Source organism: Notechis scutatus, chromosome 7 (genome assembly GCF_049901735.1).
Source record: "Notechis scutatus isolate UNSWTSFEM ecotype Mainland chromosome 7, rNotScu1.2, whole genome shotgun sequence".
Taxonomy (NCBI): domain Eukaryota; kingdom Metazoa; phylum Chordata; class Lepidosauria; order Squamata; family Elapidae; genus Notechis; species Notechis scutatus.
The window spans coordinates 23,666,147-23,690,898 of record NC_142015.1 but is presented as its reverse complement, the minus strand read 5'-3'; the positions used below and the strand labels follow the sequence as shown (position 1 = coordinate 23,690,898).

Here is a 24,752-nt window from a genome sequence, read left to right as displayed (position 1 = left end):
GCTTCCAACGCTTGGACAAGAGAAGCTCAGCAATAGTGCATCTGTTGGCATACTGGTAGTCCTCATCTTACAACCACAAGTGGAGCCAGAATTTCCATTCCTAAGCAAGGTAGTTGTTAAACTGAGCCTCACCCTATTTTCACAACCTTTTGGCCACAATTGTTAAGCGGATCACAGCAGTGGTGAAGTGTATCCGACTCCTCCCATTGACTTTGCTAGTTGGAAGTTGGCTGGGAACAGGGGTGGGATTCTACCAGTTCGCACCTATTCGCTAGAACCGGTTGTTAACATTCTAAGCAGTTCGGAGAACCAGTCGTTAGAAGAAATTACTGGGCTAATCCTGTAAGGAGGGCAGGAAGGAAACGTTCTGGTGTTGCTTACAGAAACTGCCTCTCCGTTATTCCTTATTACATTCTTGGAAGCACTAGACATCCTGTCTCAGGAACCTCTCTGGAGTTTTTTTCCCCTCCTTTGCTGGTACTTTGCTTGTGTGGAGTGACCATTCAAAGTTACAATGGCACTGAAAAAAGTGACTTATGACCGTTTTTCACACATACGACTGTTGCAGCATCCCCACAGTCATGAGAGGCTAGGCGAGGAGATGCGTGCCTCAATGTGAGTGATATTGAGTTGGCCACACCCAGCCAATAACATGACCACCAACCATGCCCACGACCTAAGTCACACCCACAGAACCGGTTGTTAAAATTTTTGAATCCCACCCCTGGCTGGAAAGGTCACAAAATGGTGATCAGATAGCCTTGGGACATGGCAACCATCATAAACACAAGCCAATTGCAATGCACCCAACTTTTGATCCCGTAACCGTGGGAATTCTGCGACGGCTGTAAATGAGAGGACCAGTCATAAACCATTTTCTTTCCTTGCCACTGTAACTTTGACAGTTGCTAAATGAACAGTTCTAAATTGAGAACTACTTGTACAAAATTATCTGGTTCAGTCCCAAGTAAGGATGCAAAAGAGGCTGGTTTGATACTGCTCAGAATGGCTGCTAGTCAGTGTGGTTCATCTAACTTAGGATGGACTACACTGGCTTGCAGCCATTCTATGTTAGATAAACCTATGAACTGTTTAGGACACGGGTGTCAAACTCAAGGCCTGCAGGCCGCATCCAGCCCACAGGGTACTTAGATCTGGCCTGCAGATCCACCCTGGAATCAGCGAAGGACTGGCCTGCAGTGCCTCTGCCAGTGAAAGTGGATCTCAGGAGGGCCACGCATGGGCCTCCCAAGCTCCGTTTTCAGCCACGATGGCCTCCTGCATCCCTCTGCCAGCGAAAACGGAGCTCCGGAGAGCCACACATGGAGCTCCCAAGCCCTGTTTTCAGCCGCGATGGCCTCCTGCCTCCTTCCACCAGTGAAAACGGAGCTCAAGAGGGCCACGCATGGGCCTCCCAGGCTCTGTTTTTGGCTGCAACGGACTCCTGCATCCCTTTGCCAGTGAAAACAGAGCGGCCCTCCCGGGCTCCATTTTCACTGGCAGAGGGATGCAGGAGGCCCTTCCAGCCAAAAACAGAGCCTCAATGAGTGACATCAAGCTGGCAACACCTACCCTGGCCATGCCCCCCTACCCCCCAAGGTCAAAGACAACTCTGATGCGGCCCTCAATGAAACCAATTTGACCCCACCTGGTTTAAGATAAGCGAGCTCATCTATATTAATTAAAACTATTAAAAAATAGTTCTGCTCCGTTCCTGTCTTGAATTGACACTGATCTCCTTACATTTAGGCCAAGTGGGACCACTTTAAATTTTGCTCTATATTTATAGAGGAGACAAAAACAGAGGGAACACAGGCAGATCAGGTTTCAGAGGGCAGGGTTTCCATTTTGCAAACCGGGGAACATTTGCAGCCCGTACATCCATCATTTGTGCATTGGCCAAGCAGACACATACCTATAGATACAAGCTTGTGTAGGATAGGAGCACAAGTTCGGATCTACGGGTTTGTGGCAACCGGCAGGAAGGTCTTCTCGTTAATGGCAGTAGGAGTGGTAACATTCCCAACCGTAAGCCTAATCAACCACTTCTGGAAATGAAACACAAACCTGTAACGAACGGTCAAAAGTCAGACCGAGCCTTTGCAAGACTCGCCATAAAAGCAAACAAAGAAACCTCCCTTTGTTCTGAATTCTGGTGGTGGGGAATGAAAGATCATTTCTCTACCACGGAGATCTCCAAAGATGAGCCTGAAGTTCAACGTGGATCACTCACAAACACCAGCTGAACCATGGAAGAAAATATGGGCCAAAAGTCCATTCTCTGCTCCGATCCTAGCCCTTTTTGTTGTTGTTGTTCCTGGTCCGCGTTCTTATTAAGCTGGCCAGCTCTTTCTGATTCACCCCCTTTCCAGTTCTCTCTAGTTTTCCACTTCTATTCCTTTTTTTTTTTTCCAACTGCTACTCAACAGTTTGTGGCTTCTGGTGAATACTGAGCAGGCTCAGGCCACATTGGTCTGTTTTGTTCTTCTGAATCCCAAAAGATTTCCCCGAGCAACCGACTGTTTCTCCCTGGTCTTGCTTTAGCTTTAATCCTGTTGGCACCACCTGAGTTGGGTATTAAAAGGCCAAACCACTCCCCTGTTTGGAGGCAACAAAGGAGCAGCTGCTAAGGAGAAACAGAGAGGGGAGGGGGAAACACCACCACCCCCTGTCTTCTTCTGCTTCTCGGATGTTTTTTTGGGGGTGTGTGTGTGCATTTTCTTTCTTGTAGTTTCTCTTCAGTTTAAGGCAGGAGAATTGCCTTCAATATTACTTTCCAAGGAGAAAAAGAATGTGGAGAAATTTCCAGGGATACGTTGTGTTTGCATGCTTGTTTTGTTACCTAGAGGCCAGGAGACGTCGGCGAGTGTTTTGTCTTTCATCATGCAACCATCTCTCCAATATCCTATAGCCTCCTTGGCTTCCAACAGTTCTGTTCAATCTGGGTAGCAGAGGTCCTAAAGAAAGGCCTTGGTAGGTTTTCAGATGTGGGCAGCCAGGAAGGCCTTGGAGTGATGGAAAAAAAACATGTAATGGAAAACAGCAACACTCAATATATCACCTCCATCGGTGAAGGAAGCTCCAACATGTCTCCAAGAGAAGCCCAGAAGATGGCCTCAAATACCCAAGTATCAAGTCGTACCACGGAAACCTCTTTCACAGCTGATGAAAACTTCTGAGAAACCAAGAGGGGAGTTTCTACAGAACGTTGTTATTGTGAGATCAAGGATACTAGACCACTGTGTCCTGCATTGGTAAAATGTGTCTATATTTGCTAGGACACCAACATGTCTCTGATCTTCCTTGGTCCACTCTAGCATTTACCTGCCAAGAAGGGAAGATTTTCCACTCTCTCCCCTTATGCTGGTTGAGAACCCTCAGTGACACACCCAGTGTGATAACTTGGTCTACTATTTTTTCTTTCTTTCCATAATTGCTTGTTTAAAAGCCCCCATTCACTCCAGCCTGTGCTTACTATTTATGTCACTTTAGTAAAGGTAAAGGTTCCCCTGACACCTACGTGCTAGTCGTTTCTGGCTCTAGAGGGCGGTGCTCATCTCCGTTACAAAGCTGAAGAGCCAGCATTGTCCGAAGACGTCTCCATGGTCATGTGGCTGGCATGACTAAACACCGAAGGTGCACAGAATGCTGTTCCCTTCCCACCAAAGGTGGCCCCTATTTTTCTACTTGCATTTTTACATGCTTTTGAACTGCTAGGTTGGCAGAAGCTGGGATAAGGAATGGGAGCTCAGTCCATTACACGGAGCTAGGGATTCGAACTGCCAAATTGCCGACCTTTCTGATCGACAAGCTCAGCGTCTTAGCCCCTGAGCCACTGTGTCCCTTTAAAAAACAATCACCATATTTACAGTCATTTGGGGCCCTAGGAAACACTGGTATATCCCTGAGCCTCTTTTTTAATCTAGAGTATGGGATTTATTTTTTAAAAGAAAAAAAAAGCGTTTATTAACCTGATTGGCCTTGAAAAATGAAAGATTTCGTGGTTTGACTGCCAAACCTTAAGAGCTTAAGTCATCTTTCTCAATTCTTTAGAACTTATTGGATACAATTTATTTATTTATTAAATTTATTGGCTACCCAGTCTTACCGCAGCTCATTCCGTCACACGGCACTAGGGATTTGAACCGCCGAACTGCTGACCTTTCTGATCGACAAGCTCAGCGTCTTAGCCACGGAGCCACCACCACGTCCCTGTATGTCACTTTATATAACTACAATATGTAACATTTTGAGGCTTCCATGGTACGACTTGTTTTACTTCTCAGAAATATTTCTTTAATACCACCCTATGTCAATATTAGCTTGAGCACATTATGCCATCAAATATCAAGAAGACAAACAAGTAGAACTTCCTACATCATAAAATAAACAAGCAGATAAATCAACGCTGATAGTAGATCTGAAGCCACCAATCCTTCCAGCTCTATGATTCTAGGAGTAAGCTAACTTGAGCCCAATGGAGCACCATAGACATTCTGCATGTTGCTGAACTACATCTCCCAGCATTCCTCACTATTGGCTGTGCTGGTTGAGAACTGCTTAAATTGCAGACTATCAACAACTGGAAGTCCATAAGCTGTTATAATGCCTAAGGAATTTTTAAAATGTTTTTGTTTGATACCCCCAAATGAAACAATGTTCTAGGCAGGACTTTGGATACATGGGAATTCATGAATGAAACCAGGTATTCTCCTGGGGTTCTGATTCATCTCTTCGAAGGAGGTCATCAGTATTAGGGAATCATACTTTTCCTTTTCATACAATCCTGTAAAATTCAGGGTGGGTTGAACTATCAGTGGTGATTACCCTTGATTACATTAGGATAGAAGCTCATAGACTAATGTTTGAGTTTCCAATTATGGAGCTGCAACCATAGAGCATATTAACCTATAGTTTGCTCAGTCGTGGCCTGCTGGCAGACGCACTGGAAAATTCATGCCTTATATTCCACCCTATTGACAAATCAAAGTGATTGAGTTTACACAATATGTTATGTCAACACGACGCAAATTATGTTAGGATTTGCTAAGAGATATGGCCCAGTAAGAAAGGTGGACTGGAAATACTTTTTGTTTGATCCCATGGAATATTCTCATCTCCTGCTGTTGAAAGAGTAGCGTGGGTTACAATAGGTCTACACACTGCTTGTACACTTTTCTATTCATGAGTTATGGAACAATAAAAGTGACATGCTAAGCCATTAGCAATGACTTACAAAGTACAATGGAATTCACTCAACTCACTAAACCCAACCAAGCAAACCACATTACTGTAGAGTAAGTATGAAACAGGTCATCATCCTTTATAGATTGAAACAATTAAAGCATCATTTCAATCGATCACCCTACAGTATCTCACCAGGTTCCCGAAAAGATGCACATGGATTGTTTATTGCTTACTTTGATTTTTTTTTAGATCAGTTTGTATCCAACTCTAAATTCAAACCAAGTCTCATAGGACCCCATCTTCATGTAAAGTCAACATACTGTTAGCAACATGAGTTTTATAGGTAGACCAAATCAACTTCCTATGGTCAAGATAAGAAACTGAAAATATAATTCAAAGGAACCTTCCATTTTCATCTGTAATGCAAAACCTTCATGAAGACCCATGGAATTGGCATAAAGTTAAGTCTTCAGCAGAAGTTCATTCTTCTCTGCACAATGGGGAAACTCTACGTGAAAGAGCCATCCCTGAAAGCATCTTACAAGCTTGATCACTATAGATAATAGTGGTTAAAATATTGAAATCTTTTACTCTACTGGTACGTAGCTATTCTAACAACTCTCTTTCAAGTTGAAATTAACTCGTAATAGTTCATGAACTCATCCATCCATTTTTCTTGGCAAGAGCACAAGTACTGTATGGTTTGCCTCTGTATTCTTCCTAGACATTTAGCACTATCTAGGAAGTGTTAGATAGTGTTACTATGGATAGACTCTTGATAGCCTACAGTCTTGGGGCTACCTGGGAATCTCCTATCCAGGTGCTAGCATGGCATGACCCAGTTTAGCTTTTCTGCCCAGATAAAGTCAGCTTAATGCTGGTTACTTCCTCTTGGTGCCCCAACAGTGTAGACCACTCAAAGTCTGTAGAGATTTTCAGTCATCCAGGTCATGGTTTTTCCCAAAGGTGCTTTTTTTTCAGGAGACAACTGGACTTTCTTGTTTTCTCTTTTTCTCCACGTGGCCTCAACGACCCTCTAAAAGGATGCAAATGACCAGCTGTTGGCAAGGAATATAAATCCTTCCATTCCCCACCATCCTGTCAGAGCTGAAGAAGCTTCTTGGATGAGAAGCGAAATGTCTTCAAAAAGAAAAAACAAGAGAGTCGAGTTGCCTCCTGAAAAAGCACCTTTGGGATAGACCATTCAAGTACCCCTTTAAACAAAGGTATTTTGAGTAGAGGGATTTTCACGGGGGTGGGGGGGAGAGGGACAGAGGGAGACAGAGACAGAGAGACAGAGAGAAGGGGGAGAGAAAGAGAGAGAGAGAAATCTTTCTTTTGTTGTAATTTTGGAGACTATAGTAGAGGTAGTCCTTGACTTACAACGGTCTTAGTGACTGTTCAAAGTTACAACAGCACTGAAAAAAGTGACTTATGGCCGTTTTTCACACTTATAACCATTGGAACATTCTCATAGTCATGTGTTTTACATTTGGACGCTCAACAACTGACTCATATTTATGATTGTTGCAGTGTCCCGGGCAGTGGTGGGATTCAAATTTATTTACTATTGGTTCTGTGGGCGTGGCTTGGTGGGGAAGGATACTGTAAAATCCCCCTCCCCACCCCACTAACCTGCTTTCCAGCTCCGTTCTCCTGTGCAGGACAACCAAAGAAGACCAGCCAATCAGCTGGGACTCAATGGGAGGCAGAGAATAGAGAGCGGTGAAGCCAGTCAGAAGCGGTATTTGCTGCTTCTCCAAACTACTCAAAATTTCCGCTACTGGTTCTCCAGAACCGGTCAGAACCGGCTGAATACCACCTCTGCTCCCCACCCCACTAACCTGCTTTCCAGCTCTGTTCTCCTGGGCAGGGCAACCAAAGAAGACCCAGCCGATCATCTGGGACTCAATGGGAGGCAGAGAATAGATGGGGTTGGCGGGACCAGTCAGAGGCGGGATTGGCTGGTTCTCCCAACTACTCAAAATTTCCGCTACTGGTTCTCCACAACTGGTCAGAACTGGCTGAATCCCACCTCTGGCCCTGGGATCACATGATCCCCTTTTGCAACCTTCTGACAAGCCAAATCAAGGAGGAAACCAGATTCCCCTTAACCACCATGTAGCTAATTTAACAACTGCAGTGATTCCCTTCACCAACGTGGAAAGAAAAGTCATAAAATGGGGGCAAAACTCAATTGACATTCAGCAACATAAAATTGGGGCTCCATTGTGGTCATAAGTTGACCGTTACCTCTGCCTGTACCTGACCTGCAAGAGGGCATTTACTTCTCCTCATCTCCAAAATGAGCACAAATACACAATAGGGCTGTTTTCACAGAACACACGGGTTTTATTAGTGACAATGAGCAGGGCCCACCTTAAATAAAAAACGCTCTTCCATGCCATCGATAGCCAGTGTAGTAGCTAAACCCCATTTTAAGCACTGGTTCATTAGCATTTCCTAAGATGGAAGCTCCAAGCGTGTTGGGGTACAACTCATTACGGTTGGGGAATGATGGGAGTACTAGTGTGAACACCCAGAGTGGAAACGCTTTACGAAAAGATTTTGGGGGCAGAATTTAGTGAAGTAATAAAGTAATAAGTGGAGGAAAGAATGGATGGAAACAGATCTCATGGCCTCCTCTCCAGCAAATCATACATTAAACAAATATTCTCTTTGTCTCACAGTTAAACTGAACTGCCTACGATTTTTTAAAAAATACAAACGCATGCCTTTCCCCATTTGTAAGAATGCAATACATTCTGCAGGAATTAAAATAATTTTGCCCTCTTATTTTGCAAAGGTATCATTGAAGAGAGAATAACCTGAGAGAAATGCTCAGATAAACATAGGGAAAAAAGAGATTTCCTTGTATTTTGCTTCTATATTTTATACTAAGTATGGGAAGATACTTGATTGGGGTATCACAGTCTCAAAAACCTCATGTCAAAAAGAGAAATACGTAAGTACAATTCTTTCTGTACTATCCTAAAAGGCTTCAGCATATCAAAAAGACAACTATCATTGGGAAAAAGAATGAGTTTGCAGATGTGTTCACCCAAATTAGCAGAAGTATCTCGACAATATGCCAAGCTTGGTTAGGGTTAATATTAATTACTTGGGTGCATAAGCAATTACTTGGGTGCATAAGTGTGTTCCATGAATCCAGACTATAACAGAAAATAAGTCATTTTAGTAAACTTGGTTTATTGTGTTCCGTGGACGTAGCATTAATCAAGCAACGATAGAGATTCTTAAGCTTTGGGATTTTCTGGAGACAGTTTTAAAAACGATGTGAATAGACATTGGTGCAAAACTACAAAGTCAAGATTCTAAGCATTTTGTGACAAGAAGTTTCAGTAGAAACTAGAAAAAGGAACTTTGATTAGAAAGCCATTTTGAAAGAGAAATTTTTTCCCCCTCTCTGCCTGTTACATTCAACAATTCTGCATCCGCTACATATGTGGTTTTCAAGCAGTCTGAATTATTCTTTTCAAGAGACTTGTCAAACAATGTGAAATACAGACTGTGTCGAAATAAAAGTACCTTGTGACTATGTTGGCTTTTGGTCATTTGTGTCTAGATTTCTTCATTAAGCTACTCATTGTTTTCCCAAACTTTCAAGAATTAGAAATATATTCTTCTACAACCTCCTTCTGACATTCCAAAAACACTGAAACTGCTAATATGTTGGGTAGAAAAAAGAATATGTATAATTGTTGAGATACTTGCAGGAACAGCATCAGAATGTTGTAGAAACCCTTGCTAAATGCAAGATATCATCTCATTAGGCCCAAATTTATGAAAAAAATGTTTATTTAGGTGCGTTTACATTCTCACAGAAAGAGTTATGTCAGTGCTAAGGAGCACAGCATTTTCTCTTTCCATCTCTTCCTCCTTTCCTCTAGCTATGTAGCTAAACATAAATCCACTTATAGAAGAAGATAACTCATAATAAAATGTAATTTTTGACACTAGAAAATTCTGCTAATTTGAATATCGTCAAATAAGCCTCAGGAACAAAGAGGTTACTTTGCATCTAACGCCAGATTATTAAAAACAAGAACAATTACCCCAACTAGCTATGATGAGAATTTTGCTGCAGATTCATATCAGCAAAGGTGATAAGAGAGAGAAACGTTACCTTGCTCCATATTAGCGCCTGAATTCTCCATTCTAACTTTTTGACTCTTCACACGGATGGAGGAATAACTGCTCCAGCTGCTGAGATTGTTAAAAAAAAAAAAAAAATCACACACACACAAGAGGGAGGAGAAAGAAACCCACAGCGGAGATCCTTAGAGAAAGCTATTCCCTCTATGCCCCAGCTGGACGCTTAACTGCCAGCCCAAGCTACTCTCTTGCCAAGTTTGCTGATTTTGCCTCTCGGTTTATTGTTTCTTTTGCAACCACTAAGACCACACAGCTGCTAACAGGGGGTGGCAAATAAAAATCTAGATAGATGGGGGGGGGGGAGGGAGAGGGAGAGAGAGAAGGGAAAGTAGAGAGAGCGAAATGAAGGTGTGTATTTGAAGTTCAGGGTTGAAATGTAGGGTTCTTGCTGCTCTCTGAGCTTGGTTATTTTCCTGCACATATTTCATTACCCAAACTAGGTAACATCATCCATAATGACTAGCACTGGTGATGTTACCTAGTTTGGTAATGAAACGCCTACAAGAAAACAACCAAGCTCAGAGAGCACCAAGGACCCCTGAGAGAGATAAATAGATTACTGAGTAGATACAGTAGGAGACAGACAGACGGATGGATGAATATATAGATGGGTGGGTGGATAGATGGACAGACAGACAGACAGATAATAGATAAATATAGATGATAGATATGACTTTGATAATCATCTTTAGAGAAATAAAATTATATCTAGAAAAGGGTTGGAGTTATGTATTTTTCTCATGCTTAAAATCCTGACTTTTTTCTTCTTCTTATGAAATGACCAGTCCAAGACACTAGTCCAATAGCAGGAGGACTTAAAATGTCTGAATTTATTCACCCCCATAGTTACGTAAATGATTCTATGTGGGAGGTAACTTGAAAAACCTCATTTTCATGTTCACATTTCCCATAACAAGGACATGAAAGCTTGAAACCAAAAGAATGGTTTCTTTCTTTCTTTCTTTCTTTCTTTCTTTCTTTCTTTCTTTCTTTCTTTCTTTCTTTCTTTCTTTCTTTCTTTCTTTCTTTCTTTCTTTCTTTCTTTCTTTCTTTCTTTCTTTCCTTCCTTCCTTCCTTCTTTCCTTCCTTCCTTCCTTCTTTTTTTTTTCTTTCTTTCTTTCCTTCCTTCTTTCTCTTTCTTTCTTTCTTCCCTCTTTCCCTGCTTTTCTTTCTTTCTTTCTCCTTCCTTTCCTTTCTTTTTCCAAACACTTTTGATGTTCTGACCTCTGTATTTGCTTCTGGGGGGAGAATTAATGGCCAAATCAGTGTTAAAATTCAGAATAGAAATGGAAACTGGTTCAAATGCAATCATGTTCTTGTGCTTTTCTCCAGTCTCATTAAAAATCATCATCATCATAATAATTATGAGCTTTACTATTGCTTTTTTTAATGCAACAACCTAACTGATAAGGATGGTTTCGAGAATTACCTAGCAAATAATGTGGGATTTTTAAAAAACCACATTCATCGAGGAGACATGGAAGAATGATCTAACAATGGGTGACCTTCATGAGAATTCTACTTTTTCTAAATGGTTTGGATCATTTATATATAGTAAGCTATAGAAAAATATATAGAATGCTTAACTATATTGAACTAGTTAATACCTTTCATTATAAGTAATATACTATTGTAAATACTGTTTATTTCTAAGCACACTATTTTGCTTATCCACATAATAATTAGAACTCTATACTGTAGACCAGAGTTTACCAAGCAAGTAATGTTGTCCTGTCAAAAACAATATATCTTACATTTCGATGAAGACTAATTAATCCGTCAATCTTTTTTTAAAAAAAACTGGAAGATGAAAAGAAATGACTTAGTCCATAGCATGGATGTTCCAACTGGAATTAATATTTTTTTAAAAAAATGAAGGGAGGGTGGTTTTTTTTGTTCACTTTGTTTTAAACGAAGTTGACTAGGTTATGTAGACAGGAAGCATGAAATACAAAATCTAAAGAGAAAAAAATGTGGTTGCAATATTGATCAGTTGTTATATTATTTCAGTTTGTGGGGTCCCTCCCTGAATCCCCCATTGTAACACTTGTCAATATCTAATTTGAAATCATGCTACTCCGGATACTTAACTTACTTATATGCAGAGGGTGGGCAGAGTGAAATAGACATGGATAGGATATGGATGGATGAATGGAGATACAAATAGACAGACACACAGATATAGATAGATATGGACAGACAAACAGACGGATAGATAGATAGATAGATAGATAGATAGATAGATAGATAGATAGATAGATAGATAGATAGATAGATGATAGATAGATAGATGATAGATGAACAGATAGATGGCTGGAGGGCTGGCTGGCTGGCTGGCTGGACAAATGGATGGATGGATGGATGGATGGATGGATGGATGGATAGATAGATAGATAGATAGATAGATAGATAGATAGATAGATAGATAGATAGATAGATATAGATAGATAGGACAGACAGATGACTGGATGGGTGGATGGATGGATAGACAGATGACCAGATGATAGATAGAGATATATAGAAGTTAAATAGATATAAATAGAGATCATTCACATTTCATTGAATTTCTGCCGTGTAAAGAATAAATTTTCTCTAAGAAACTGGCAAAAAAAGGCCTTCAGACTTTTGCGGCCACGGTAGCAAGAGTGGGATCTTATGGGACAGCCCACCGAAAGAGCTTTTCAATATGACCAAAAAAATAAATAAATCCAAAGTGATAAAAAGAAATAAAAGTAAAAGATCCCGCCGTGTAGCCCACAACCAACATTCACTTACCGGGAGTCTCTAAGAGGATTTCGAACAGAAAATCTTTCTATGTGTGTGTGTGTGTGTGTGTGTGTGTGTGTGTGTGTGTGTGTGTGTGTATGTTTGCATGTGAGTATATGTGTGCACACATTCATACAGACACATAGACACCTATACATACATGCACACAAAGACATGAATACATACATACACACACACACACACACACACACACAAAGCACCACCTTAAAAAGGAAGATCCTTTTCCTCTCCACTTTGTCAAGAGCCACGAAAGTAACCCCATGATCAGCTTTTCACAGAAAAATTGATTCTGATGTGGAAAGAAGCACACAGAGACAGACACACACAAAAACCACACTTCTCTCTTTCTCTCTCTCTCTTTGTCTTTCTTTCTCTCTCTTTCTGTATCTCTCTCTTTCTCTCTCTCTCTCAACACACATTAGTAGCCCTCACCCACCTTTCCAAAACTCCATTGCTCTCCTGCCCTGTTTTCTTATATCTATTTTCTTTTATTATTATTTTTTATTTTTTTGCTCCAATACAAAACTCCGCTTAACTCTGCAAAGACAAGGAACATCTGTTTGAATGGCAGCCAACTGCACAAGTCCTTCCGAAAAAGCAAAACAAGAGTTTTTTTAAAAAAGGAGAAAAAAAAAGAAACAAAAATAAAACAAAACCAAACACCCAGGCTTAGTTTCTCTCTATATGTATATATATATATATATATATTTCTCCCTCCTATTCACTCTGCGGCCCACGGCCCCCTTGGAGTTCACCATTTCCCAAATACCCAGCAACAATTTTTTAAGGCTACTGCACCCAACAGAAATTCTCTCCCTTGAGTTATTCCGAGGCAACTACTGTCTCGGATTTCCTATGCCAAATTCAGATGTTGACACCCCCTCCTACCCACCCACCCATCCATATTAACTTCCTTTCTTCTCTCTCTTATTCCTCCCTCTCCCCCCACCCCACAAAATACAACGTACCTTCATCGCCACTCCTCCCCAAAGGAGTTTATTCTTCAGTTGTCAAGTTTAAAAAAAAAAAAGAAAAAGAAAGAAAACTGTGGGAGGGATAGAAAAGGAGGGAGGAAAAAAAAAACTAGGAGGGTTTTGGGGGAGGGAAGAAAGAAAGGAAGAAAGAAAAAGATTTCGGGCACCCGAAGCTTTTTTTCCTTTTTCTTTTGTTTTACTGGTTCTGGTCTAAAAATAATAATTAAAAGAAGCAAAACCCTGCCAACCAAACGCCTTCCAAATTGTTTAACAAACAAGAGGCTTTTGCTAATGTTTCAGCACCTCAAGGAGGGGAAGTGAATAAAAAAAAGGGGGGGTGGGAATAGGTGGGGAAATATCTGTGCCAAATTGGGAAGAAACTGGGGAAAACCCAGTTGCCTGGGGCTTTCTCTGCAGGAAAAGCACACACACCCATTTCCAAAGGGATGTGGGGGAGAAACACCTCTGCCCCCCCCCCCCCCCCAACTAATTAAACCCACTCATTGCACATCGGGACACAAGGATTCGGTGGAAAATAAAACTATTCTTTTTTTAAAAAAAATGGAAAGGCATGTTTTTATTGCATGAGAAATTTGGGGGACGGCCTTAGGGATGTGCGCGCACATACAGACCCACAGACACAGACACACAATCACACACGCACGGACACAACCCCCTCTGCCCTTGCCAACATTTTTAAAAAGATGTCAGACAAGTTGCTAAGGAGACTTGCAGAAAACTCTGAATGCCAGCACCGTGCCTTCGCCTCTCTCGCTCACTGCTGATACAGAAATCCCATCTTGCATTCTGATCACGCTCTGCTGCGGCACAGGAACACCGATGCTTTGCAGTAATCCTGGCTTTTAATGCCTCAACGGGCAAAGCAAATTGTTATCTGTATCATCTTTCAAACTTAGCAAGTTGGGAGAGGGAGAGGGAGAGGGAGAGGGAGGGAGGAAGAGATGTTCAGAGAAGTGGGTTGGGTTTTTTTTATTTTTTTGGTTTTTTCCAGAGAGAGGGAACAGGAGGGAAAAGGAACCAAATGTGTTGAAATAGGTTGCTTTAATTTGGAATAGACATATGTATGTGCGCAATGTGTACATGTGTGTTTATGTGTGTGGCTGGAGGGAGAGGGAGACGGGGAGAGATAGAGAGAGCTTCCAAATTATATGGCAATGTTATGCTTTCCATCTCTTGAATGCAAAATTGGAATAGGTATATATATGTCTCTCTTTCTCTGTCAGTCTCTCGATAGATGATAGATTGATGATAGATAGATAGATAGATAGATAGATAGATAGATAGATAGATAGATAGATAGATTCAAATTATATGGCAATCTTCATAAGGGATCATGTTTTGCATCTCTTGAATGCAAAACACAGGAATAGATACATATATTTATGTGCCTATACCTATGTGCTTGTCTGTATCTCTATTATCTATCTATCTATCTATCTATCTATCTATCTATCTATCTATCTATCTATCTATCTATCTATCTATCATCTGTTTATTTCTTTATCTGTCTGTCTATCTATCTATCCATCTATCATCTATCTATCTTTATATTTATCTATCTCTATCTCTGTTTAATCTATCTGTCTTCCATTTATCCATCCAGCTAACTAGCTAGCTAGTTAGTTATCTATCATCTATCTATTCCAAATTACAGGTGAAACTTGAAAAATTAGAATATCGTGCAAAAGTTCATTTATTTCAGTAATGCAACCTAAAAGGTGAAACTAATATATGAGATAGGCTCATTACATGCAAAGCAAGATAGTTCAAGCCGTGATGTGTCATAATTGAGATGATTATGGCTTACAGCTCATGAAAACCCCAAATCCACAATCTCAGAAAATTAGAATATTGTGAAAAGGTGCAATATTCTAGGCTCAAAGTGTCCCACTTTAATCAGCTAATTAAGCCATAACACCTGCAAAGGGTTCCTAAACCTTTAAATTGTCTCTCAGTCTGGTTCAGTAAGAATCATAATCATGGGAAAGACTGCTGATCTGACAGTTGTGCAGAAAACCATCATTGACACCCTCCATAAGGAGGGAAAGCCTCAAAAGGTAATTGCAAAAGAAGTTGGATGTTCCCAAAGTGCTGTATCAAAGCACATTAATAGAAAGGCATGTGGAAGGGAAAGGTGTGGAAGAAAAAGGTGCACAAGCAGCAGGGATGACTGCAGCCTGGAGAGGATTGTCAGGAAAAGGCCATTCAAAAGTGTTGGGGACTTTCACAAGGACTGGACTGAGGCTGGAGTCAGTGCATCAAGAGCCACCACACACAGACGGATCCTGGACATGGGCTTCAAATGTTATATTCCTCTTGTCAAGCCGCTCCTGAACAACAAACAACGTCAGAAGCGTCTTACCTGGGCTAAAGAAAAACAGAACTGGTCTGTGGCTCAGTGGTCCAAAGTCCTCTTTTCTGATGAGAGCAACTTTTGCATCTCATTTGGAAACCAAGGACACAGAGTCTGGAGGAAGAATGGAGAGGCACACACGGCAAGATACTTAAAGTCCAGTGTGAAGTTTCCACAGTCTGTGTTGATCTGGGGAGCCATGTCATCTGCTGGTGTTGGTCCACTGTGCTTCATTAAGTCCAGGGTCAATGCAGCTGTCTACCAGGAGATTTTGGAGCACTTCATGCTTCCTTCCGCAGATGAGCTTTATGGGGATGCTGACTTCATTTTCCAGCAGGACTTGGCACCTGCCCACACTGCCAAAAGCACCAAAACCTGGTTCAATGACCGTGGGATTACTGTGCTTGATTGGCCAGCAAACTCGCCTGACCTGAACCCCATAGAGAATCTATGGGGCATTGCCAAGAGAAAGATGAGAGACATGAGACCAAACAATGCTGAAGAGCTGAAGGCTGCTATTGAAGCATCCTGGTCTTCCATAACACCTCAGCAGTGCCACAGGCTGATAGCTTCCATGCCACGCCGCATTGAGGCAGTAATTGCTGCAAAAGGGGCCCAAACTAAGTACTGAGTACATATGCATGCTTATACTTTTCAGAGGTTCGATATTGTTCTATGTACAATCCTTGTTTTATTGATTGCATGTAATATTCTAATTTTCTGAGGTTGTGGATTTGTGGAGCTGTAAACCATAATCATTGCAATTATGACAAATCACGGCTTGAACTATCTTGCTTTGCATGTAATGAGTCTATCTCATATATTAGTTTCACCTTATAAGTTGCATTACTGAAATAAATGAACTTTTGCACGATATTCTAATTTTTTGAGTTTCACTTGTATGTGGCAGTCTTCATAAGGGATCATGTTTTGCATCTCTTGAATGCAAAACACAGGAATAGATACATATATTTATGTAATACCTATGTGCCTGTCTGTTTGTATCTCTATTGTCTGTCTGTCTGTCCATCTGTCCGTTGGTCCATCCATCCATCCATCATCTATCTTTATATTTATCTATCTCTATCTCTGTTTACCTATCTGTCTTCCATTCATCCATCTAGCTAGCTAGCTAGTTATCTATCATCTATCTATTCCAAATTATATTGCAATCTTCATAAGGGATCATGTTTTGCATCTCTTGAATGCAAAACACAGGAATAGATACATATATTTATGTAATACCTATGTGCCTGTCTGTTTGTATCTCTATTGTCTGTCTGTCTGTCCATCTGTCCGTTGGTCCATCCATCCATCCATCATCTATCTTTATATTTATCTATCTCTATCTCTGTTTACCTATCTGTCTTCCATTCATCCATCTAGCTAGCTAGCTAGTTATCTATCATCTATCTATTCCAAATTATATTGCAATCTTCATAAGGGAATCATGTTTTGCATCTCTTGAATGCAAAACACAGGAATAGATACATATATTTATGTAATACCTATGTGCCTGTCTGTTTGTATCTCTATTGTCTGTCTGTCTGTCCATCTGTCCGTTGGTCCATCCATCTGTCCATCATCTATCTTTATATTTATCTAAATTATATTGCAATCTTCATAAGGGAATCATGTTTTGCATCTCTTGAATGCAAAACACAGGAATAGATACATATATTTATGTAATACCTATGTGCCTGTCTGTTTGTATCTCTATTGTCTGTCTGTCTGTCCATCTGTCCGTTGGTCCATCCATCTGTCCATCATCTATCTTTATATTTATCTAAATTATATTGCAATCTTCATAAGGGAATCATGTTTTGCATCTCTTGAATAGATTTTTTTTTAAAAGCATACTTAAGCTTCTGGCTTTCTGTCTGTCACCTTCTAACGGGAATCTGCATTATCTGGCTGGGGTTGCAAGCCCACTGCTCAATCATCCCGTCTCTCTCCGCAGCATTTTTCCCCAGTGCAAAACCAATTTTCTTGCCCCAACCCAGAGCAGCTGGAGACATAATGCGCTGCTGTTAGACAAAAAAAAAAAAAGCAACTGGTTTTTCCTTTTCTTTTGTACGGGCGTCACGTTGGCCTTTGAGATGAGGAGGGGCGCTTTTACTGTAAAAAGGGGGAAAAAAATCAAAAGAGGTGGGAATTCACTCCCCACCTCAAGCGATGGACATTGGGTACAAATCTCTCCTCTCTTTGTCTGGTCCCCTCCAGAGATAGCCATGCCAGGGCTAAGACAAGAATAAACAGTTGGGTTTTCGAGTTTCATTCTTTTCTTTCTTTCTTTTAATAAGTAAGTCTGGGACTGAAATTTACATTTTCTTTCAGTGCTCAGTCACACACCAAGTTCCTTTTCTTCCTTTCAGCTTTTCTCCCCCCTCTTTCTCCTTCCGAGCAATACGGTGTGTCAGGAATTCCTAATTTATCCTTGCAGTCAAGGAAGAAGGTGGCACTATATATGTGCTGCAGGATATGTGCACCCAGCAAAGAATTGGCTGGAGAAATAAAACGGGCCCCGTCTTCCTCCGGAAAAGTCTGCTGAGCTTCCCAAAGGCGTTCGACGTTACAGCTCATTGGATCACAACTTCTTTTAAGCAGGAGCTTTTTAATCGTGCCGCCACCCCAAAAGTCAAGTTAGCAGGATTCCACGGAGGCTGTCTTGCTTCCCACCATTGACTGGGACAAGCAAACTTTCCACTTAGAATAACAGAGTTGGAAGGGACCTTGGAGGTCTTCTAGTCCAACCCCCTGCATAGGCAGGAAACCCTACACCACTTCAGACAAATGGTTATCCAATCTCTTCTTAAAAACGTCCAGTGTTGGATCATTCACAACTTCTGGAGCCAAGTTGTTCCACTGATTCTTTGTTCTAACTGTCAGGAAATTTCTCCTTAATTCCAGGTTGCTTCTTTCCTTGATTAGTTTCCATCCATTGCTTCTTGTTCTGCCTTCAGGTGCTTTGGAGAATAGCTTGACTCCCTCTTCTTTGGGGCAGCCCCTGAGATATTGGAAGACTGCTATCATCTCTCCCCTAGTCCTTCTTTTCATCAGACTAGACACACCCAGTTCCTGCAACCGTTCTTCATATGGTTTAGCTTCCAGTCCCCTAATCATCTTGATTGCTCTTCTCTGCCCTCTTTCTAGAGTCTCAACATCTCTTTTACATCATGATGACCAAAACTGGATGCAGTGTTCCAAGTGTGGCCTTGCTTTGCACAAAGTCTTTGCGGTTAAAATCTCGTACCAGTTTTGTCAGAGGACAAGGAGCCTGCAAGATAAGGGCATCCCACTCAAATTAGACTGCCAAGCCAGCCCAAATACTCACAACTATCCTCAATCTAAGTCATGTCTTTGAAAGGCCAAAGAAATGCAAAGGGAGTTTGCTTCTTTTTGAAAATCTGTAGCTTTAGACGGCCATTTCACGGCATGACCTGGCTTGCTAGGAATTCCCTGATACGTTATCTCAATGTTTCTTCCACCCAATGCTAGATAATTTCCAGCAGAAATGAGTCTGGACTCAGAATTGAAGATCGTTGTGGTCAAATGTCCCCGAGAAGAATGGTGATACGTTTCTTAAAATTCCTGAAGAATTCTTCCTTCCCCGCCGAGAATCTGATGGAGTCACATCTCTTGGGAACATGGCTGTTCCTTAGTTACCAATTCCTAGAAAGCTGATCCTTTTGATGTCCTCAGTTATTCATGGTTCCTCTCCAGGGATTTTCTCAACTCTCGAGAAGCTGTACGTCAACATAAGCAGGAAAAGATCTTCTCCAGGAAGGGAGCTATTCTCCTTACTGTTCCATTTCTATCTTCAGTTGACATGTCTTAGGCAGATATTTTAGCATAGAACTTCTTTGCTAGAATCCAGAATTCTGTCCTAGATGCTAAATCTTTCTCTTTCTGTGTCATATTCGAAATACCCCTCACGCATCATCACAAAATCTCCAGAACCATAAAGCCTACAAACTTGAAATTTGGCACGTAGGTTCCTCTTGGCTTCCAGGTTCTCACTAAGAAAGGATTTTTCCAGATGACCATCAGAGCATTAGTATTTCCTATATTATTATTATTAACATGCTCTGATGCTAAGGAGTTCTACTCCCCCTCCCCACCTGAAAAGAAATCTCTTCCAGATGCAAAACAGAAGCAGAGAGTGGAGTTTCAGTTTCAGTTTCTGTTTCAGAGCACCAAGCAGCTTTAGTACAGAACAGTTGAGCTAAGCCACGCCCAGGCTCCTTGCTGTCTCCTTCTTGCGGACACTGTTTCAGGTTCCAAACAGCCCTTGACTCTCTCACACACTGACAGGACGCTAGCTAGATGAATACCAATGCTGGTACGAAGAGGCAGATTTCCCCCCCCTTATTTTCCTCCCCAAAAACTAAGCCCAATCACAAAGTTTCGTAGCAAAGCATGGGTATCTATCTAGTCTGCTATATAAGAGACCTTCATAGACTTTAGCCTTAGAAAACAGCCTGTGAAGTATCATAGAAAAATGCTCCATTCCTTTCCAGGTGAAAAACTGGGAGACCAGCTGGAAGAAGCATGGAAGAGGAAGGAGACAACATCCTTCTAAATGGTCATGGAGACACATCAAAAATGTCTGAAAGTGTTCAGGGCACAAACCTTCTCCATACAGATTGTAATAAATATTGAATATGAAATGCGATGTATGAGCAAACACTGGTCTCTGAAGATGAGGGAAACAGATTCGGGAGAGAAACCAGTCCACCACCAGATTCTTGGCGAAGAGATTCCTTGGAAGTTGCTGGGAGGACTTAGTACCCCTTCCCCCTAACTCATACAGATAATTGTCCAGGGACTTCACCCTTCTCTCCAATTTTGACAGCTCCCCACAAAGTGATTAGGGCTACATAATATGGATATAATATGGATGGGAATTCAGGTTATGTGCCAGGATCTGGCTGAGGAGGTTGAAACCTTACCAATATTGAAACTGACTCCTAGTCGGCATTCTTGCTTTTACCAAATAAGACTTTTCCCCACCACCATGTCTAGCTTATGAGATTCTTTACGAAACATCAAAGCACTACAAGGAAGTGGGATGGATGCTTAATGTTTAACTTACACCGAGGTGCCCCAGCTCAAGTGAAATCCGACTTTTGTATGGAATGAAAAGTGAAATTACGTGAATGAATGACGAGGCATGATTTGGAGGAGGAGGAGGAAAGCAGGGAGGGGGAAGAATTCCGGTGTAAAGCAATATCCTCTGTTTCCTGTTTCCCTTTTATGTTAAGTTCTTATTCATAGTTTCCAAAGCAAAGTATCAAATATTCTGTGGGAAGGAAGAATGGTGCAACTATGGGTCAAACAGCTGCTGCCCCAGGAAAGTTTAAAAAGTGCAAAGAAAAAAAGACCAAAAAGAAAAAAGAAAGAAAGAAAGAAAGAGGAGGGATAAAAGGTTGATATAAAAAGAAAGAAGGAGCTCATAGACTCCTAGGGATGGAAGCAGGGGTGGGATTCTGCCAGTTCGGACCAGTTTGGGCAAACCCCTAGCTCCACTGGGAGATCAGCTGGGAGTGAACTGGTTCATGTGGGCCCACCTGCCTGCCTCTGTGCTGTACTGACCTTTATCGTCCCAGCTGATCAGCACGGAGGAGCAGATTGCCATTCCTCAGCTGTGTTATTCTGCCGAAGTCACATGGCAGGTAAGGAATTTTGCATTGGGGTTCACACGCGCAAAGTACGCGATTACGGAACCGGTTGTTATACCGGCAGTTTCCCACCCCTGAATGGAAGGGACCTTCCTAGTCCCAAGACAGAAGTCCTTAAAAATCCCATACAAATGATTGTCCAGTTAAAAAAAAAAACACCTCCAACAATGGAGCACCTCTAGTGTCAACTCATAAAATATTTCTATGGTCTTTTTAGAGTTGCCAACAGAAAGGGAGGAGGGAACAGTGCGGCAGCTTGGAAATCGAAAGTGCATTCCATAAATAGTTTTCAAAGATAGTCACTAGGTGACTGAAGTTTCTGCCACGCAAAATTCTAACTGGAGAACATGATTGGTGACTCTGGGCTATGGATGTGTCCCATTGGAGAATATGATTTATGACACACCCAGGGGGTGGGGGGAAAAACCAGGGTCAAGGGAGACAATGAATTATGTGCCTCAGAGTTGGCTACACCCAGGTTGTGCTGGCATGTTAACTCCCAATAAATCCTTTTGAAGTTTTGGAAGTTTGGCTCGAGACTCATGATTTAACTGGGGGTCACTGCCAGAATCCTGACATATAGCACTTGGAGGCAAACTGTTCCATTGATTCGTTGTTCTTACTGTCCTCCTAATTTCCAGGTTGAATCATCTTCTGACCAGCTTCTTCTACCCATTGCTTCTTGTCCTGACCCCAGGTGCTATAGAGAATTAATTTGACGCCGTCTTCCATGTGACAGCCCTTCAAGCAATGGAAGATGCTATCCTGTCTCCCCTAAGCTTTCTCTTCGGGTGCTATTCTTCAAAGCATCTTCAGGTGTTATTCTCCAAAGAACCTGAAGGCCGGACAAGAACTAATGGATGAAAGCTAATCAAGGAGAGACCCAACCTAGAAGTGAGGAGAAATTTCTTGACAGTGAGAAAGATTAACTAACGGAACAACTTGCTTCCAGAACTTGTGGATGCTCCAACACTGGAAGTTTTTAAGAAGAGACTGGACAATGATTTGTCTGAAATGATATAGGGTTTCCTGCCTGAGCAGGGTGGGTTGGACTAGATGACCTCAAAGATCCCTTCTAACTCCTGTTAATCTGTACTGTATTGTTCATTAAGCTAAATATACCTAGTTCTCTTAGCTTAGTGCCTCATCCTCTAGTTTTGAAAGACCCCCTTACCAAAACCTTTTTGGACCTGGCACTCCAAAGGAAGTCCAAACAGTCGGTTTTCAAATTCTCCCCAGTTACTAAGAGGGTAAATTGAGAGGAACTGCTTGCTCCATTATCAAATAGGTCAGGTAGAATCAGCATTTATTTCCATTAGTAATCCCTGATGAAAAAAGAAATTTTACTTTCCGATTGTGTCAAAGTCTGCTGTTTTGACTCTTAGCTCTGGGGGAGAAAAAGAGAGAAACACAATCCATGTATTCGCAATGAAATGATTTCAGACAAGAGAGTCAATCAATAGGTGAACACGTTAGAAGAAGAAGAATAACAGAGTTGGGAGGGACCTTGGAGGTCTTCTAGTCCAACCCCCTGCTCAGGCAGGAAGCCCTATACCACTTCAGACAAATGGTTGTCCAATCTCTTCTTTAAAACTTCCAGTGTTGGAGCATTTACAACATCTGGAGTCAAGTTGTTCCACTGATTAATTGTTCTAACTGTCAGGCAAAAGGATTCATCCATGCCATAGAGATGATCTTGTCCAGGAACATGAAGCTCAGGAAACGTCAACAACTGGTTGAGTGTTGCTTTTCCCAACTAGATCCTGCTAACTGTCTTTGGGTGGCTGAGGATGATGGGAGCTGTCCAACACAACTGAAAGATGGCCCATTGAGAAAGTTGTGGAATGGGAAAAAGAAAACTAAATTTGTGGATTCACTTAAATACATTAGGGATGAAATGTATTGTTTTAGACAAGCAATGTTAAGAGAATTATTCTTGGAATCCCATATAGGTGGAAGTAGTATTAGGCCATGGATGGATGGATGGATGGATGGATGGATGGAAGAAAGGAAGGAAGGAAGGAAGGAAGGAAGGAAGGAAGGAAGGAAGGAAGGAAGGAAGGAAATTTGGGTTCATGTATGTATGAGAAAATCATTGAGAAACATTTCTAATTCGAATTCAAATTCTAACAGAATTCTTCTTTGGAATCCTACATAGGTGGAAGTAGTATTAGGCCATGGATGGATGGATAGATGGATGGATGGAAGGATGGAAGGAAGGAAGTTTGGGGTCATGTATGTATGAGAAAATCATTGAGAGACATTTCTAATTCTAATTGGATAGTAACTGGCTGAGGATGATGGGGGCTGCCCAACACAACTGAAGGATGGCCTATTGAGAAAGTTGTGGAATGGAAAAAAGAAAAGTAAATTTGTGGATTCACTTAAATACATTAGGGATGAAATGTATTGTTTTAGATAAGCAATGTTAAGAGAATTCTTCTTTGGAATCCCACATAGGCGGAAGTAGTATTAGGCCATGGATGGAAGGAAGGAAGGAAGGAAGGAAGGAAGGAAGGAAGGAAGGAAGGAAGGAAGGAAGGAAGGAAGGAAATTTGGGTTCATGTATGTATGAGAAAATCACTGAGAGAGATTTCTAATTCGAATTCAAATTCTAACAGAATTCTTCTTTGGAATCCTACATAGGTGGAAGTAGTATTAGGCCATGGATGGATGGATGGATGGATGGATGGATGGATGGATGGATGGATGGAAGGAAGGAAGGAAGGAAGGAACGAAGGAAGGAAGGAAGTTTGGGCTCATGTATGTATGAGAAAATCATTGAGAGACATTTCTCATTCTAATTGGATAGCAACTGGCTGAGGATGATGGGAGCTGTCCAACACAACTGAAGGATGGCCTATTGAGAAAGAGCTGAGGATTATAACCAGGTTGGAACATAGAAAAAAGCCCCTGGCTTCCCTGCTCTTTTCATAGGCTTCCTAAAGCCATCAGTTTGACCGCAGTGACCTTTTGATGTGATCTCGCAGGCGGGTTTGGGCATTCTTGAGAATGACTTTCACTTTCCCAGCAATTGAAAACAACTCTGTCCAAGTTTAAGGCAACCTTGTGGTTCCTGGGGAAGCAACTACAAAGGAGACTGGCAGGAAGAAGATGCATGTGGAGAAAACCAGAGCTGGAATTAAAAAAAAATAAAATCAAATCAAATCATTTGAAAAAACAGAATTGTCTTATGAGGTGAAGATGGTTTGTGGTTTGCTCCTTCTTCCTGGCTCTGAATTCCAGGGGGAGGGGGCCGGGGAGAAGCAACTCACTGAAATGACGGTGGACCTTGTTATATAGGGTGAGTGGATGAATCACAAGCTATACGGTACAATAGGTTCTTGGATATCCTGTCCCTTTGATTTCAATCATCTTTTAAAAGTTGATTAAAATTTTGAAGAGAGAAGAAAAACTGAGGAGAAACAATATTTGGACTGAAAAAAAGAGAAGAGAGAGAGAAAGAAAGAGGGAGGAAGGAAGGAAGGAAAGAGAGAGAGACAGGGAAAGAAAGAAAGAAAGAAAGGAAGGAAGGAAGGAAGGAAGGAAGAAAGAAAGAAAGAAAGAAAGAAA

At 41.4% G+C, this 24,752-nt stretch overlaps 1 long non-coding RNA gene across 3 annotated transcripts in view; it reads right to left on the bottom strand.

Annotated features, from left to right (window-relative positions):
- The window catches only part of LOC148130058 (uncharacterized), a 190,733-nt gene that overhangs the window by 100,062 nt on the left and 65,919 nt on the right, over positions 1–24,752 (bottom strand). For 2 of the 3 annotated variants that reach the window (XR_015750375.1, XR_015750374.1), the window contains exon 4: positions 9,335–9,414. This is a non-coding gene — a long non-coding RNA (uncharacterized LOC148130058). Of the gene's footprint in view, positions 1–4,273; positions 6,328–9,334; positions 9,415–24,752 lie in introns of those variants that run through there. The other variant, XR_015750376.1, reaches the window with a different exon arrangement.